This window comes from Sturnira hondurensis, unplaced genomic scaffold (assembly GCF_014824575.4).
Source record: "Sturnira hondurensis isolate 20B ecotype Veracruz unplaced genomic scaffold, ASM1482457v3 Scaffold0008196, whole genome shotgun sequence".
Lineage (NCBI taxonomy): Eukaryota > Metazoa > Chordata > Mammalia > Chiroptera > Phyllostomidae > Sturnira > Sturnira hondurensis.
Genome location: NW_028080827.1, coordinates 26,350,744 through 26,367,112, shown reverse-complemented (window position 1 = coordinate 26,367,112; position 16,369 = coordinate 26,350,744). Strand labels below are relative to the sequence as shown.

Sequence of the window (16,369 nt, the reverse complement as noted above, 5' to 3'; positions counted from 1 at the left end):
TTTATGAGTTCATAATATTTTTTGTAGTCACCTGTGTTTCTTTGGTGTCAGTTGTTATTTCTCTTCTTTCATTTCTGGCTTTATTTATTTGGGACCTCTCTTTTTTTCTTGATGAATCTGGTTAAAGGTTTGTCAGTCTTGTTTATCTTTTCAAAGAACCAGCTGTTGAACTCATTAATCTTCTGTATTATTTTCTATGCTCCATTCCACGTATGTGCGCTCTGATCTTTATTCTTTCCTTCCTTGAAAGAATGAGACTGTGCACCACATACGTCTGGCTTTCAGCAGCACCAGGCCTGGGGAAGGGTCAGTGAGTCTCAGGGCTCCCAGAGATCTTAGTTGTTAAACTTAATCACTGATATAGCCTCAAGCTGCATTCCACAGGCTAGTTTAAGCTCCACCAGGTGGGTCAGAGCAATTCCTGCAGGTAGAGCTATTCCTTCCCCTCAGGCTGATGCCTCTTGGAGGGGAGGGCTCTGCAGTGTGGGGAATGACCCAGCAACAGGGATCGGGGTGACTCACTCAGCAGCCCCTGACCCCCCTCGCATGTCTCTAGTCCACTCTGTCCTACCTCTGCCGGAGCCCAGGGTAAGTGGCTACGAGTGAAATTGTGTTCTTTGGCCCTTTAAGAGGCTGTCTCTGTCTCTAGCTGTCTCTCACTGGTGGACAGAAACTCAGCTGCTTTTCACAGCCAGATGTTATTTGGGTTCCTTTCCTAGTTCTGTTGCTCTAGGCTGCAGAGCTCAACTTGGTGTTTAGACCCCACCGTTCTCAGGGGGAACACCCTGGCCACTGAAATATCCCTCCGGAACTTCAACTGCCACCCGTGGGAGCCCAGCCAGCCAGCTCACACCTCTTCTGCTCTCTACCAGCCACGTGGTGGTGAAGCAGTTTCTTCTGTCTGTGCTTGGTTATAAGGCTTCGCTCCAGCTACTGTTTAGTTGGTGATGCAGGATGATTTCTCTACAATTTAGTTGTAACTACAGATTGGTCCTGGGAGGAGGTTTGTGCAGCTTCCACCAACCCCTCTGCCTTCTTGGATCTCTCCTCCCCAGGGTTTTCAAGACTTAACCTTTACATCTTCTCTGGAGGTGGACATACCTGTGAGGAAATGGCAGAGGGATATTCTCAAGGGTGGGCTGTGTTCTGCGCTCTAGAACCCCCAGACTTTTCAGAGACACCATGCACAGGCAGCAGAATTGACTGCTATCAAAGGACCGTGTAGGTTTGGTTAAGGGGCATCTCGGAGTTCCCAGGAGAACAAACGGCAGTATGGTAGATTACATAAGACTCCCGGTGGCTTTGAGTGAAGGGGTAGAGCAGTGAATCCCAACAAGAATGGAGAATGACTTTTTTTTTTTTTGGCTATTCTGGCCAGTGGAATTCCCAGTCATTTAATTTAATATGAAAAAAATACAATGATGGCAGGCATCCTGGTAGAAGAATGAATTCATTGCTCAGTCACTTTTTTGTCAACCCAGAATTGTAGTTGAGCAAAATTCATACCAGCTATGGGCAATATAAGCATTAAGTCTTATGGGATTACATCAAAATCACCACTGCCTGGGCATGTCGAGAAATTTTAAGGGAAAAAATTGCAATTTGATAGAACCCTTGAGGAGTGAGTAAAACTGAGAAGCGTGAAGGAGGCAGCGGGCAACGTTCCCAAGGCGTGTGTCAAACCATAGAGATGGGCTGTGCCATTCCTAGGAGACAGTGTTGTTTAGGTGCTGCTCAAAAAGCACTAAAGGCAGAACGTTAACCACAGCGCCTTTGAGACGGTGCCGAAGCTCTGGGCAAGAACTGTCCACGTGTCTTTCTAAAGAGTCTCCAACCCTTCTCAACACGTGCTAGTTTCTTATTTAAACACAAGCTGCAGGTTCATTTGTCATCACACACCAACCCCTCGTCCCCCTGAGACGTCTTCCCAGTGGTGGGAGAAGTAGCTCCCCGCCCTCCGTTTCCACATTTTACTTCGCCATATTCTCCAGAAAGATGCGGGGGAACCCAGTACCTCCCAAATTCCTCTGGCCCAGTCGGAGTCCAACAGGGTTGAAAACTGAAAACTCACACTGTGTCTGAAGTGAATTGTGCATCCATCCTTCAATAATAACTTTGGACAGCAGTCCGCATGCATGGCTTTGGGGGGGGTTGTTTTGGGGTTTTTTTGGTTTGTTTTTTTTTGGTTTTTTTTACTACTCAAACAACTTTCCTTCTCACCCATTAGTAAAAAATGCTGAAACGTCTTTTCCCCAAACCATCTACTGTTTTCATTAGCAAGCTGTTAACTTGTGTCAGTTTGGTGCATAACCCGAAAAGCCCAAATGTCTTAGTGTCCTAAGATATTCATCTTTTCTACATAAAGTATTTTCTTTGCTAAGGGATAAAGAACCATAGCATTTTTTCTATATCGATGCTATTTTAAAATACCACTTAGTCTAGTATTTAGCTATAGGAATTGGTGACTATTTAGATAAGCCCTGGTGTTTAATGTTATCTGTGTTCGTACAGTCAGGAGAAAATGCATGCGGACACAAACGTCCTCTACTTCTTTTCTCGAAGTCTCCCAACTCCGCTCATACTCGCTCTTCATCTCGCCCTCCCACCCCCTCACTCCACCTCCCTCTGTCTGACTGCGTGGCCGGGCTCTGGTCAACCATTCCAGGAGAACAAGCAAAGCAGGATCTCTAACTCCTCAGAGCATCTTTTCTGGGAACTTGAAGAACAATGACTTTGCTCCTTTGCCCTGCATTTCCCTCCTGTTGCTTCATCGTGCTCTTTGTTTCTAATGATGATCTACATTCTTTTCTGTGCAGTTCATTTTCTGTATTACCAGGCTCCCAGGCCTTGGCTTTTCTGAGTAGAAAAACTCTTTCACTCTGATAAATTATGCATGGCAATTATTTCGGAATATATATTCAAGATGGTAAGTGATGTTTAACAATGAACAAGAAGATATAAATTAGTGTCCTAAGATATTCCTCTTTGCTCTCCTGGCCGATGATAAGTTTAAAGCTACAGACTTCAGAATATCCACGGGACAGATGAGATGTTCCTTAACAAAAAAAAAGGGGGGGGGCATTGGAAATGATCTAAAAATACTTAGAGAATGATTTTCTATAGACTTCTTGAAACATCATCAACAGTTACAGAGAGAATGATCATCTAGCCAAGGGAGGTGTCAGATGCCCACAAACCACATGAACGGGAAACTCCAACCTGAATCCAATAGCAACTGACTGTTTCTGCTACTACTATTTACATTCCTCTAAAAGCTCCAGTGGGAGGGGCGTTCCCACATCTCTACCACCAGGATGCGCTCTATCACCCAATTCCAGTGCCCAGAACGGTCAGGGACCACCACAAACTACTGTCTGTGTCACATGGACTCTGAGGGGTTTGTTCAGGGCACCGGAGTCCCAGACAACAGAGTGTTCTCCCAACTCACTGAGGCAACTGATACCGAACGACTAGCATTTCCACTGCACATGCCGCACAGAGAGCCAGCCTGAGCCCGAGGCCGCCTCAGAACTTCTTCCTCCTTTCCTTGAATGGAGCCCAAGGAAGGGCCTGGAGAAAGGTGGTCGCCCCACCACAGGGAGTGTGCCGCCTGATTGAAGAGTTTGCCACAAGGAAGCATTTGGAGAAAACAGAAGGAGGAGTTCTGGGGCTTGACAGTCCCAGAGAGAGCAAGACACAACAGGTCAGGCCACACACAGTCACCCCATCCCGACATCAGTGACCCGATGAGCCACCCTGACGGGAGTGGGGAAGAGAACGAAGACTCCTCCAAGCAGCTCTGGCCTGGAGAGGGAGGGGACCCAAATTCCCCAAAGAGAAGCTCCTCACGACCAATGGGTAGGTTTCTTTCTGGGTTAGTCTCCTGGGGCTGCCGTAACAAAGTGTTACAAACCAGGTGGCTAACCCAACAGAAACGTATTATCTCACAGTTCTGGAGGCCAGAAACCTCAAATCCAGGTGTTGGCAGGGGGCCATGAGGGAGGGAGCTGTTCCAGGCCTTTCTCTTTGGGTTGCAGACGATCATTTGCTCTCTCTGACCCTTCACATTGCTTTCCCTCTATGCAGGTGTCTGTGCCCAAGTCTTCCCTTGTTAGAAGGACACCTGTCACACTGGATCAGCGCCCACCCCAGTGACTTCATTTTAGCTCCATTTGATTTCTTTTACCTCTAAAAGACCCTCTCGCCAAACAGGTCACACTCAGTGTGGCTTCTTTCTTGAAACAAGGGTCCCAGAGAAAGCTGGCCTAATAAACGTGGCAGTTTGTCATCTCACGCAGCACTAGCCAGACAGCGAAATGTCTCACTCAGAGGACACGTGGTTTCGCGAAGCACGGCTCCCGCAGGACGGCCCAGCCGCTCCCCCAGCTGCTGTGTGTTCCGAACCAGACTTCCGTGAAAGGCCTACCTGGCTCCCTGAGTGTTTTTGGTCCCCGCACCCCAAACAGTCTGTCAGGAACATGAGTAACGGACCCGTTTGCACATGTCCCCCATCAGAACTGTTCAGCGATCCAGAGCTTTCGTTTCTAAATATTTACAAAGTGCTATTTATCAGAATGAAAGAGAATGTTTCTGCTCCACAATGTCAGGCATATGGTAGCAGCATGAACCAGAAGATAAATTATGTCGGGCGATTCCAACTGGATTTAATGCCAGCAATAATTATTTTTAATCAGATGGAAAGTTCCCTCAGTGATACCAGGCCATCTAACATCGGAAAATAACTTGGTCGGTTCTCATTGTCTGATACCGTTCCTTCAAATAATCTCCTGGGCCTTTCAAAGTCTAACTTTTTATTTTATCTTTTTTATCCTTTCTCATTCCTCTTTCTTTTTTAAAATTTGATTCATTGATTTTAGAGAGAGGCAAGGAATGGAGGGATGGTTGAGGGGAGGAAGAGGGAAAGAGAGAGAGAGAAAGTAAAACATCACTTTGTTGTCCCACTTATGTATTTATGCAGCATTATTGCTTCTGACACGTGCTGACTGGGGATCAAACCTGCACCCTTGGCATACTGAGACAACGCTCTGACCAACTGGGATGCTCAGCCGGGGTCTTTCTTACTCTTCTTTCTGTGGGAATGCTCTATCGTGTCTGTACGTCCTGGCTTTTGATGATACGATGCCTTTACAACATTGTATCAAGCACTTGGTACTTAGCAAATTCTCCCACAACTACATGGAATTTTAATACATTTCTTGAATCTCTCCGTACTCCTTGCTTCACCACCTCCCCCCAAAAGAGTGCAACAAAATATAGCGGATAATCCAAGAGCAGCTGGAAGCGGGTGACATGGAATTGGGGTTTGGTGTGGGCTGTGGTGAGAGGTTCGATCTGTTCCTGGGGTGATGAGTCCTCACATGGGCACCTTGCTGCGAGGGCTGAGTGTGCCTGCGTGCCCCTCACCCGCCCACGCCTCGTGAAAGTGTATGGCATTGCCTAGCCAGCTATTATCTGGAACTTTTAAAATAACCTGTAACTTTTTAAAAATAACTGACAATTTGACTGCATTCGCTCATAGGTGTAAAAATCATGACTAGGGACACAGCTAAAAATCCTATTTCCAAGCAATAGGAAAAGGAGCTTCATGTACCTGAGAATTTTATATCTGTAGGTAAATAGGAGGAAGCCATCTGAGGCAAACCCACCAATCCGGCAAAGCCAGTGAGTCCTGCAGCACAGTGGGAACTGACCTTCCAGGTTTGCATGGTGCTGGGGGGTAACAGCAGAACCCCACTGCTTCAGTAGGAGAGCATAGGCCAAGTTCAGGCCCACTGTTTGCTCTCCTGAGTTCCCATGTTTGCTGACTGCCAGGCCCTCTAGCCAATGAGCCTAGGATTTGGCCAAACCCCGAGTCCTACAGTAAACAGAGTTTCGGCTAACAAACAAAAGCTAACTTCTTACAGATAAGAGAAGTCACGGAAACAACCTCCTTAAGGGGCAGCAGTCAGGGCCTGTGACTGCTGCCAACTTGGGAGCCAAGTCCCTGCTTCTGGGCCCCTTTGTGCAGTCACCTCCCTGATGGCTTCTTGTTTGGGTTCCTCCTGCTCCAAACTGTAGGTCCGCCTGTGGACATCTAAATTCTCCAGGCCACTGAGAAACGGGGATATTCCTACTGCTTCCCTTGGGGTAGACTGAACTGGGCTCCAGGCTGCCGTGGCCACTTGCAGGTCTGCTGCTATCAGGAGACCCCCAATGGGCAGCATGCCACTGGGAGGTCACCAGCCTGTCCCAGGCATGCTGCCACAGGCAGGTCTGGGGGGGCCAGTTCGAAGCCTTCCAGCTTTCAGGTGCACTCTTACCTATAACTGACCTTCTTGTAATCTTGACTTCAACCAATGATTCATTTTAAGTCTGCTCTTGCCGACATGTAAAAAAAAAAGAATCTTATCACTTTTCCATCTACAGCTGGACTCTGATGCTTCAGGGGCACAGGAACCTTGGGGTCACAAGCTAGGAAAGGTAGAGACATGGGTGGGGTGCTGAAAAAGTAAGTACTTCTGATGACTGGGTGACAATTCTTTCCTTGAGTCAAATGGTTTCCATTCTTTGCTTTCATTAGAAATGAAGGAGAAATGGTCATCCGATATAGCATTAAAAATAATATTGGGTAATATATCATCATGTGATTTTATTTTACATTCATCCATTCATTTATTAGGCAAATAGCTCAAAGGAATAAATACATTTGGGGACTACATGATAGCAAAACTCTTTTTTCCTATTTTCCTATTCTGCTTACTTACCTATTTAATGCTTTGCTGAAATAAAATCTACTATATTCCAGGGACAGGTTTGTGCACTTTACATGCATTAACTTTTCCAATCCTCACAAAAGCCTTGTGTGATGAGTTGCTATGATCCCTAACTTACAGATGAAAATGGAAGCTCGGAGAAGTTGAGACCCTTTAACTGTTCACAATTTTAAACTCTCTCTTTCTGTGCTGTGTTCCAGATGAATTGCCAAGTCATTTATTGTCTCTTCACTCATTCCATTCTAGAGTAAACAGCATCTATTAAACGTTTATTTCCATGAATATTTTTTAATTTTGAGAATCTCAGATTATTTCTTTTCCCATTCTTGTTTAATTTATCCTTGGTTTTGTTTCATGGTTTAAAGTCTCTGGTCAAACTTTTATAAAACACTACTTTCTCTAGAATAAGTCAATGTTAAAGATTTAATAGTTGGCTATCTTCGTTAGCATTAAATTTCTTCATGTACTTTGAAATTCAGCTTTGCGGGTCAGTTTTCTGACATTCTCTTATCAGTGACATTCTTTCTCCTTCTGTGCTTGTTTTCTCTTGTGCAGTAGTTTTCTGGATGTCGTCAGTCAGCTCCCAGATCTGCTCATATAATAGCAACTCAGTGTTTCTTCCCTGATGTGATAATGACAAAATGCACATTTTTACCTGTCCAGCCAGTAGCTGAGTTTGGCTCCAGGCTGGGAGACTGTCTCTGGGTCTCCCTATCTCCCGGGACCTGGAGCTTATCAAGAGCCATTGCTCCAGGCAGCAGTCAAAAGCAGGCTCCTTTAAGGGTCAGCATAGCTTTGCTAAATTAAGCTGTGAGCTTTAGGAACACTGCCTGCAGCACTCAGTGCTCAGTTCTTCACTGAGCTGAATTCTTGCGTGCCACTGTCCGAGTTCAAGAGCCCACATGGTCCAGTGGTTTTCCCAATTTTTCTTAAGCTATGTTTACTTTATTTTGATCTTGGATGTATCATTTTGGATCTCTCTCTCACGCACCATCCTTAGACTGTATTATGTTGCCAGTTTGCTGGCAAAATTGTCAAATATTGGCAGTTTTACGTGGTTCATCTTCATAGACCCGTTCTTGGTAGGTGTCACACAAGGCACATCAGAGCTGAACGTATTGTGATATCCTAAGGTTTTATTAACTCCTTGACCCTCCTTTCAGGCAGCCAGGCGAACATTCACGTACCAGAATCCACACACACCTCCAGGAAGAGACTTTTCTCCCCTAATTGTCCTTTAGCTTTTGGGAAGCTACGGAGAGGTCGTGAGGTGCTGGTGACAGGCTGATAATCAATGAATGGTTGAAAAAGAGCCTTTGTCTAATTCCTCCAATGGCATTGGTCCTTTTTCTGACATCATCCAGCTGTTTCAACCAAATGAAATTTCACTGAGTCTAAGAGCTGATTGTTTTGATTTCATTTGGCAGGGAAGGAAAAAGTAGAAACTATGCGTAGTAAAAGAGGAAACAACATGTTCACTTCTTATTTTTATCATTAACTTAAACCCATTATCAGCAAACACATGAACAGCCTAGCTTACGCAATGAATAAAAAAACATGGGTGCTGGAAATGCTAGTTTGTGTGTGTGCATTTTGGGGATTTGAGAAAGACAAGGCAGAAGAAGCTGGAACACATTTTTCAAAGAACAGCCCTGGCATCATTGTACATTCATCATCATGTACAATTCAATAGCTCCCTTTCAGACATGTTGAGTTTGAGAAACACTGATATCTTGTCGCCTTCAGAGATGCAGGATCCCTGAATTCCTGCCCTATTCTGTCACACTTCTCCCAAATATTCATTCTCTCCCTTTTCTTAGTAATATAATCACTGATCTTCAGCTGGGCACATTGCCACCCAGTGAGATGAAAAGACTTCACCAGGCCATGAAAACGACTGAAGAGAGAGCGTGTGAACCAGTTTTGGCCATAGATGTTCATGTGACTCTTGGGAGTCCCCTTAAAGGGTGGGGCATATTCTTGTCCCTGTGTCCACCTAGCTGCCCAGAGCGAGGCCACGATGGGTGGGACTCAAGAAGCCGTCTCAGAGCACGGCGGAGGACACCTGGAGAGCCGGCGGGCCCTGGGTCTCTGAGGACACAGACCCGCTCTCGTCTGATTGCTTTCAGGTTTCCTTCACTGGAGATCAGCTCAGCCTATTCTGTTCAGACCCCTGTTGCTTTGGGCTTTTCTGTGCTATGTAACCAACTTACAGTGCCTGCAAACGATTCCACTGCTAAAATAAATTATGTATCATGGCACGTTCATTTTGATGATAAAGCTCGGCAATTCATATTTTCATGACAACACAGAAGGGCAGAGAGATTTGTCATTTGATTCATTCTACCCCAATTCCCAATGCTTGAAAAAGTTCCCCTCGAAGGGACTTGATCTTACAGTGGTTTCCAATGACTTTAGCAGCATGTTGGAAAACTATGGTTTTCGTATCATTAACAAGACCTCCACAGTTAAATAAATCTTTCTAAAACCAAAGATTTTATTTATTTATTTTTAGAGAGAGGGGAAGGGAGGAGGGAGAAAGACAGTGATCGGTTGCCTCTTGTTCACACCGCACTAGGGACCAAGCCTCAACCCAGGCATGTGCCCTGACGGGGAACTGAACTGGAGACTTTTCACTCTGCAAGATGATACCCAACCAACCGAGCCACACCAGGCAGGGCAATAAAATAAATCTTCTACTTACATATATCGAACTCCCCATGACAGAGAAGAAATATTTTAAAAGCTAGGCCTTATTTGTTGCTGCAGAGTTGCCAGGTGTGTGTCTTAATCACAGCATGTGCTTTCCCCCGTTGACTGTGTTGACGCCCAGCACTGACACCCTCACGAGTCTGTCTGTCTCCCAGGCTAAATCCTCATCATCCTAAAGGCAAGGCAGAGACTTCTCAAAAATGTTTTAATTTAAAATGAGAAATTTAATTTAAGCGAATGCAAAGCATCGCTTGTCTGTGCCCCTGAATAGTTCAAGGACCATGGATCCACTTGGCTTCAGGCATGGCAGGGTCATGCTCTCCTGATTCCATCACATTCTAAGGCCATGCTCTACTCTTCAGTAACAGGATTTGTCTGCAGGGTGGACAAAACTGTTCTCAAAAATTAAAGGTTTCCATCATTTTTAATGTTAGCATTTACTACCTCAAATAAGTTGCTTTTGATTTGTGTGTCTTAAGACAGGCTCTCATCCCTGAATTAATGCCGTGTCTGGGGGAATGGAGTGTTCTGGTTAGTAAGGCCTGGTCCATGTGCCACCCAGGAAGCCAGGGCTACTTCATGTACAGAGCCTGAAAAGTGATTGAAATAAAAAAGAGAGATTTTAACACCAGAAAAGAACATACTTAGCAAGGAAACAATAGGCATCTACTACAGGGCAACTTAAGAATTTTGAAAATAGACCCCGTAGCTCAGTGGATTGAGCATGGGCTGCAAACCAAAGGGTCGCTGGTTCGATTCCCAGTCAGGGCACATGCCTGGGTTGCAGGCCAGGTCCCTAGTGAGGCCACATGAGAGGTAACCACACATGGATGTTTCTTTCCCCTTCTTTCTCCCTCCCGTCCCCTCTCTCTAAAAATAAATAAATAAAATCTTTTTAAAAAGAATTTTAAAAATAGGAAGGACAAATGATGTGTTACTTTCAACACCTTTGCATGCTTTCTAGGGTTCTTCCTGTTCACCTCACTATTTTACAGCTAATTATATTTTCCCACTAAGAACGTTGCAGTATAGCTAACACTTACTGTTTACACAGGCTTCTCACTCTAATTACTTTTCTATACTTCTTCTGGATTTTCAACCTAGAGGTACATAGTTGGGAAGGTTGAAGCCGTGTAGAGATCAGTACTTTAAAATTGTTTGCTCTAAACAGATGGGATGGTTAGTTTTAAAAGCTCTGGGAGGTAATGAGTTAGAGTGAAATGCTTTGAGAGACTGTGATACTTGGGTGCTGTCCAGCTGGGGGAAAAAACTAGCATAAAAAGGATGGTAGGGTTTGTCTATCATAGGTTTTTATATCTCAGAAGCCTCGGGTGCTTTCATTCAGGGATCTCAGTGTGAGCCAGGCAGAGAGTCCAGGGCATGGCAGAACCAAGGGAGGACCAAGAAGGATTGTTGGCTGGCCATCCAAATGACCAGTGGTGCTCTCAGTCTTGACCAAATGGCGTTGGTGGCCAAGTGCTCCTGATGCGGTTAGTGACATGAGGCAGCAGACAGTAAGCAAGTGAAGAGATAACCATGTCCAAGTCCCAAATGTGGGACAGGCCTCCACTCAGCAGTGGTGACGACTGACAGATGAGTGTTCTTCCCTCAAGAATAGGTTCTGGCAAAAGTGAGGTGAAGTCTCCAAACCTCAGAGAAGTTGTTTAATATTTAAAGAAAAGTTTCACACTCAGCGGGGAACCTCGGGGATAAATTAAAAAACAAAGATAATAATACCGCAAACATCAAGACTGAGAGTGTTATAACTGCTAATATCTGGCTCAGAAACTTGAACCTGAGTTTTCAGGTTAAAGATAAATCAGCCGAGAGAACCTAACAACGAAAAGGAAACGGTGAATCTGAGGCAATCCTCAGCTAGCTTGGAAACTTACACTTTTATATCTTGAAGAACCTTTTACAATACGGGGCATTGTACTCAGCGCAGACTTATTGAATTAAAGGAGGAATGACATAAACAGTCACTCGTCATCCCACTGTGACCATACAGAAAACTAGGGGTGACGAGTGCAGCCACAGATGGGAAGGATGCTGGCCAGGCCATCTGGCCGCGTGAACTTGGTCTGCTCGCTGTGGTGTTCGAACTGAAAGAGCCAGCTGGCTTGCAGCCCACACCTCCGGGATCCACCGAAACTCTTGTGAATATCAGTCTGCCCTTCTCGCTCCTGGGAAGTGATGTGAGTCCCTAGGTCTACACTTTACGGAACTTTGGAGCAAAGGGAGAATGCTAAGAGCTATTGGTTTCTCTCCCAGAACAAGGCAATCTCCAGGCCCAGTACTATCTAGGAAGGGAATGTTGTTCCTTAAAATATTCATAGCAGGGTGGCAATACTTCAGGACACCATCGCCCATTGTATCCTTCTAGGTCCAATAGAGGAAAAAGCCTCATGTCCCTCGTTTTTTTCTCTCTCAAACAGCATGTACACTTAGGTTACAGGAAAAAAAAAAAGCCCTCATGGTTTCCACAGCCACCTCATCATATGAGATTGCTAAATGGATTTTGGAATCACTTGGGAATCAGACAAAGGAGGTGTTGCCAGATTATCTTGGCCATCATTGGGCTGACAGATGTCACATCCAGGTTGCTCTCATGCCCAAGTGATTATTCTGAGTCAGGCCAGAACTCTGAGCTGGTGATCCAAGGGCACACACAGCCAGAGTGGGCAGCAGGCATGAGGCACAGACAAGTCTGAGCCACACTCAGGCCAAGTCAGGCAGCTAGCCTGAGAGGTAATCAAAGTTAAACAAGGCAAGTTTCCCTGTGAGGTTAGAAACTGGGTTTGTATTCCTGGTACCAGGGAACATTTAGGTGGAGGGAAAAGGGGTTAAAAAAAGTCATGAGTGCCCTTGACCTTAAGAAAAGCTTGGTTAGAGGATATCATGACGTCCTGTTCTTGGTTTGAAGATTTGCCACGGTTTGATTTGTCACTACTTCCTTCATTCTTGGAGCTCTGTGTGCAAAAGGGGCTCTGTACTATGTGGAGCTTAGCTTCTGTGGAATCATTTGCAAACACGCCTTCCTTACATACCTAGGAGCTGTAAGACTTAGTGGCATGGCAGACTCAGGTCTTCCAATTTGACTCAGGCTTAAGGAGTGGGGGCAGGGACCACTTCTGCAGGAAGGTGGCGGTGTGGGGGAGGAGCCTTATTTGTTCTCTGACCATTGCGAGCTCCCAGAGATGGGGGAATTGGACTGCTGTGTCCTGGTGAGATCTGCAGCTGGTGGCCTGGGCCAGTGCTCTTGCCGGTGATTCAGTTGGCTTGGCCTTGTATGCAAGGTCCCTGGGACTCTGCATTGTGCCCCGGCACTTGGGAGAAGGTGGCAGTTCTGTACAGACATTCTCTCCCCACCCACATAAATCCTCAGAGGGTTTTCCTCTGTGGGTTTAGAAAAGCCCATTATCTAATTCATGACTCAGAGTTGAGCTGCTTGCTGGCAAGAGGCTTTTAAAGTCACATTTTGAATAATTTCTCAGCAATTCATTACACAGGAAAACAGGTCCTTTTTGTTCTAATGCTTTGCCCGGGAATGTAACTCCTCTCTGCCAAATTCATTAGCAAAACCTGTGGATGAGGCTGAGCAGCTCTGGTCAGTTTCTTAAATATAGTAAAACTTGCTAAGCATTTCAATGTCAATTTTCATCTTTGGCTGGAGGTAATTCATGGGCCTCAGCTTGTAGGAAATAGCAATGTCACTTTGCAATGCCCAGGACAACTCCAGACTAAGTGGCCATTGTGAGATGAGGCTTAGCATGTGGCAACTAAGAGATGGCCACATGTCACCTTTCCGACTGGCAGCAGAAGGGATGGCTGGTAATAAATATGGTCACAGCTTGAGGGCAAAGCGGTTCCCTTCATTGGCAATCTAGTGACCAACCCTCAGAAGAGCCACACGACAGGCCCAGACTGCTCAGCCCCGCGTCACACTGATTCTCATCGCTGCGGGAACAGCGCTGAGCCCGCCACCCCAGGCTGACCTGTGCAGAGCGGTGGGTGGAGAGCTCTGCACGGAGGGAGAAGGGGCCGTGGCCAAGTCGCCCCAGACCCGTGAAGCTGGGGAGACGGAGATGGGCATAGGAGCCATCCCAAGGAATAGTGCTGCTCAACACAGGCTGGGTGTACTTACTCCTAAATAACATCTTTTAAATGTAGATTATGTATAATATAAAATGTTATATTTATACTGTATATAGTAAAGCATTTTATATGTTTAAGTACAAATATTAAAATATTTTAAGACACACTGGTATATACGTCTTTAACATTTTTTTATTCTGAAATACACAGAACGTACAATTTACCATTGTAAGCATGTTTAAGTGTGCAGTTCCGTGATGTCACTCACATTGCTGTGTGACTGTCAGGACCGTCCGTCTCCGGAACGCGTCTCATCTGGCAAATCTGAAAGTCTGTACCCAGTGAACATTAAATGATAACTCCCGCCCCCTTCTTCCCCACGACCCCGGCAACTACCATTTTGCTTTCTGTGTTCATGATTTTAATTGCTCTGATCAGCACGTGTGAGTGGATCGTGCAGCACTTTGTCTCTTTGTGACTGGCTTGTTTCACTTGGCATAATGTCGCCACAGTTCAAACGTGTTGTAGCATGTGTCAGAATTTCCTTCCTTTCGAAAGACGAATGATATTCTTTTGTATGTATGTAATATATTTTGCTTATCCAGGCGTCCATAAACAGACACTCGGTTGCTTATGCTGCTATAAACACGGGTTTGTGTCTATTTAGCTTGGGCTGCCATAAAATACCAGGGTCTGGGTGAGTAACACGACAGAAATTCGTTCGCTCACGGTCCTGGAGGCCGGAGATCCAGGACCAGGCTGCCAGACTGGTCAGGTTCTAGTCCTTCTCACTGTGTCTTCCTGTGGCCAGGGGAGGGGAGGGCAGGGCAGGGGAGCAGTGAGAGAAGGCAAACAAGCTCTCTGGTGTCCCTTCTTATGCAGGTCCTAATCCCAGCAAGCAGACCCCACTCTCGTGACCTTAACTAACCCTAATCACCTCCCACGGCCCCACCCCCAAACACCTTTATACTGGGGAGTAGGTGTTTGACATACGAATTTTAAAGGGACACAATTCAGTTCGTAAAGTATAAAAATATCTTCCTGAGACCCCTCTTGTAATTACTTTGGGCTTATGTCCAGAAATAGAATTGCCGGATCATATGGTCATTCATGCTATTTTCTACAGTGACCGTAGTATTTGACATTTTCATTCATCGTGCACAGGCTTCCAACGTCGTCACATTGTCACCAGCACTTGTGGTTTTCCTGATTTTTAGACAGCCATCCGAATGGGTGCAAGACAGTGTCTCATTAGGGTTTTGATCGGAACTTCCCTAATACCTAGTGGTGCTGAGCATCTACTTATGTGCTCACTGGCCATTCAAAAATATATTAATATAATATACACTTTTAAATATATACTTCATATATTTTTAAAATACATGTTAATATAGATGCTTGGGAAAACCCTTGAAATTATAGTACAAGATTATTGATTCTGCTGGCAAAATTAGGGTCAATTTTTTATTTCTTCCTCACACTTTTCTATGTTCTAAGTTTCCTTTAATAAGAGTTTCTTTTATAATTGTAGTTGTATATCATCAACAACAACATTCATAGTTCGATCATTTTGCCGTTGGCACTGCACTAACTACTTTGCATCATTTAAAATAACCTTTATAATCACGATAGGTAAATGTCATCACAATTATTTATATCTATTATATTTAAAAAATAAATAAAAATTTTGTTTGAGAATCTCAAGTTCCTTACTTTTTCTGTCACTTCTACAGCTTCTGTCCCCGAGTTCTAGGTTAAGACCAGTTTTGCTCACCAGATAAGACTAGCTTCTTTGCACTTCTTAGCAGCACTTTGTAGAGGTGAATAATTGTGTACTCAATTTGTTTAAACAATGTAACAAATGATTACGGAGCACCCACGCTGTGCCCCAGGCATTGTGACACAGGCTCCAGATGGGACTGTGAAGGGACCCATGGGCGCCTGTCCACAGGGTTTGGCAGAACAGGGCACACGAGGAGGCTGGGGAGGAGGCTGGGGAGGAGGCTGTGGCAGTTCCCTGTCTGCAGAGGTGTCACGACAGTGCTACAAAGCTGGGGGGACTCTGCCTTGGGGATTTCTCCACCTGGCCACACAGCACAAGTATCCGGAGCAATTCGTAAATTATAAGCTTCGCAACACCCTCCCAGACTCACTGAATCCAAATCTCTGGGACACACCTCTGGGAATCTGTTTTAAAACAGTTGCCCAGGTGATTCTACAAACCAGAAGGACTTGCATGGACATTGTAACTACCGCTGTCTGATGCAATAATCTCACTTTAGATAAAACAGGAAAGGAGAAGTTTTGTAGAATAAGAGGCACTTAAGAGGAATGTGAAAGGATACTTAGGAAATTTGGGTTTTAGTTTCTTCTTCCTTCTGTGAACAATACATCTTGCAGAACTGTTAAAGAAGACACCCATCCTTGGTTCAGCCTGTAGGAGCAACAGTGCGGCAGGTCCCCACAAGATTAAAAACAGAACTACTTTTGATCGAGCAATCTCACTCCTGGGTGTGTGTCTGAAGAAAATAAAATCAGTAGCTTGAAGAGTTATCTGAATTTCTATGTTTACCGCAGCATTATTCGCAATAGCCAAGCTATGGAAACAACCTAAATGCCCTTTGATGGACGAGTGGATAAAGAGAATGTGGTACGTATGTAGCATGAAATACCATTCAGCCATAAAGAAGGAAACCCTGCCATTTGTGACAGCATGGGTGGCCCTTGAGGGCATGAAGCTAGTAAGTAAAATAAACCAGACAGAAAAGGACAATTACTGTGTGGTATCC

The 16,369-nt window shown here is 45.0% G+C and overlaps 1 pseudogene; it reads left to right on the top strand.

The window, feature by feature from the left end:
• Positions 1-8,868, top strand: part of LOC118992506 (gamma-tubulin complex component 3-like) — a 63,374-nt pseudogene extending 54,506 nt beyond the window's left edge.
• The last annotated feature ends 7,501 nt before the right edge of the window (positions 8,869-16,369 follow it).